Source organism: Strix uralensis, chromosome 2, assembly GCF_047716275.1.
Source record: "Strix uralensis isolate ZFMK-TIS-50842 chromosome 2, bStrUra1, whole genome shotgun sequence".
NCBI lineage: Eukaryota > Metazoa > Chordata > Aves > Strigiformes > Strigidae > Strix > Strix uralensis.
Window position 1 is genome coordinate 5,126,433 of NC_133973.1, and position 2,573 is coordinate 5,129,005.

Sequence of the window (2,573 nt, forward strand, 5' to 3'; positions counted from 1 at the left end):
GTCTGCCCATGGTAACAGCTGAATTGATGCAACTGGGCTTGAGGTGACCCTGTCTGGAAAGGGGAGATCAGTTGCACTGAGGAAGGAAGAAGGTGGGATGAATTTTACGGGATGTGATGATGACGGAGCAGTGATGCAGGAATGACACTTGTTTGAACTTTTTAATTAGTGCTTGAGACTTCCTCAGAGTCCCACTGCAATGGAGTTGCAAAATCAGTGTTGCTGGTTTGACACAGGCAAAAAAAACCCAAAAAAAACAAAAAACCTGTTCTTCCCCCTGGCATTTCAGCTTTAAACAGCCTTAGCTGTGGGCCTCTCACTACAATAAAAGATGTAGGTGAGGAGGGACCCCTGAAGGTCTGGCTGCCTGCTCAAAGTGCAGTCAAGTTCCTCGTGGCCTTGTTGAGCTGAGATCTGAATATTGGTGGGGAGGAGCAGGCCCTGTAGCTCTTGAGCACCTGTGCCAGAGCTGAACCCCTGCCCTGTGAGCTCAGACAGTTCCTTGCTGGGCTGTCCTTGGGCTCTAGTGTAGCTGAGGCTCCGTTACAGCCAGGTCTGAGCTGTGTCTTGCAGGAACGCTCCTTGGCTACGCTTGCTGCTCAGGAGTAACATCTCCCCTGCCTGTCTCACACCAGTCCAGGAGCATCTTTTACATTTCACGCTGTCGCTCACTGGTCTGGTTGTGATCTCCTGAAAGAAAACTACTCTGAAGCTGAGCCTGGAGCAAGCACTGGCTAATGTTAAAGGAAAGCTTCACCCTGCTGCCACTGCTTTCACATCCTTGCCTGGATGGCAAGACTGGGAGCTGTGACTGGGGCAAACAGGGCTCTGATGCTTGGGGAAGGGAGCAGGTAAGCAGGGCCGGGGTGGCGGTGAAGGCAGCACAAGATGTTTTCTATTGACCCTAGATGTTGGTCAATATTTACAAGCTAAGAAATACGTAGTAATTAGACACAGCATTTACAGCATCTTCCCCTGAGCGCAATAGCCTCTTGGCACATGGCTGAGCTCATGCTCCTGACTCCTTTTCCACCTTCAGAGATGTGCTTCTGGGGGCAACAGTGTCTCCTTTAACCTAAACCCACAAGGAAGACTTTGCACAAGATGCCCATGACTCACCCCCTCCCACCCTCTAAGGGGACCTGAAATAGCAACAGTCCCTGACTAAATGGGTGCAAAAGGGCTCCCAGAAGACAAAGTTCACAGGGGACACGGGGACAGCAGAGGCGTGTGCTCGACCCGCGGGTCTCCTTTGCTCAAGGTAGGGCCCTGAGGCCAGCTGGGAGTGGTGCTCACCAGCATTTGGGAGCCTCAGCCATCAGGAGTTGGGACCCTCAGCAGACCCCTACAGAGCAGTTACCTTGCTTAGTGCCAGGCTCTCGCTGAGGTGGGTTTTGTCCCAGGTAATCCTTTGTTTTCACGAGACCCACCAATTAGTGAGAAGAAAGGCACTAGACCTGCTCCCCAGCACCGTTCCTCAAGGGATAAAGCACTTTTCCACCAACCCTGACAGCAGGCAGCTCTGAGCTCCTCCACAGCGGTAGCTCTGCCCTGACTCCATGGCCTGAAAACAGGAGGGGAGCAAAATACCCCCTCCAACCCATCAGGCCTCTGAACCAGCTGCTTAGCCAAAACACAAAGCAGATTAACCCCAATTAGGTGGAAATGTGTAAACGAACATACTCAGTAAAGCCTTTTGGATAGGCTGCCCAGAACTCCCACTCACAGCTTTATACTCCATCAGCTCCCAAACAATACCGATGCTTGGGGCCCCTTCTGTGCTCCCCCATAGCTCCCTGCTGCAGGCTTGCTCAGACCCTACCTGCACTTGCTTCAGATATTGCTGTGTTCGTCCTCTTCCCTCTCTCCCATCTTTCACCTCTCTCCTTCCTTCCTCTTTCCATCATTTCCAGCCTTTGCAGCCCTCCTCCTCCTCCTCTCTCCCCTTTACTCCATGTGCCACCCCAAAGGCCTCTGGATTCCTGGGCTTTGCTGATAAAGAGTATGGCAGAGGGTCTGTATCTAAGGAAAGTTTTGCTTCCCATAGGGATAGAAATCCCTCTCATCACACTCATCTGTCCTCCCATGAGCTCACCGGTCTCCCTGCTTTTTTCATCTGGCTTCCCAAACACAGTAACATCTTCACTTGTGTGAACCTTTGAGCCCTCTGACTCTTCAGAAGGCTGGAAAGCAAATAAGGCCAGTTTGCCCAGCTCTGGTAACAGCAGCAATGGGATCTTGCATTTCTATGCTTCCTTTCACTTTAAAAGGCCCCAAATTTCCTACACGGTACACAAAAAAATTCCCTCTGCCTCCGGGAGGCTTGTGCTGCTGTCAGGCAAACAGCCAGTTCAAACAGCCCAGAGGGGAGATCTGATCGTGAGGGAGATACGGAAAACCCTCTCCAGTGAAATGCCACCAGAACTTTCCTACTATAGCTGGAAAAAAGCTGTGCTTCCCAAGGAGCACGGGACTCCAGTCCCTGTGCCTGGGAAAGTTGGTGTCACCCCCCCAGAGGCTTGCCCAGCCAGCACCCCGTGTCCAGTGCACTTGCCAAACTGGATCCCCAAAGT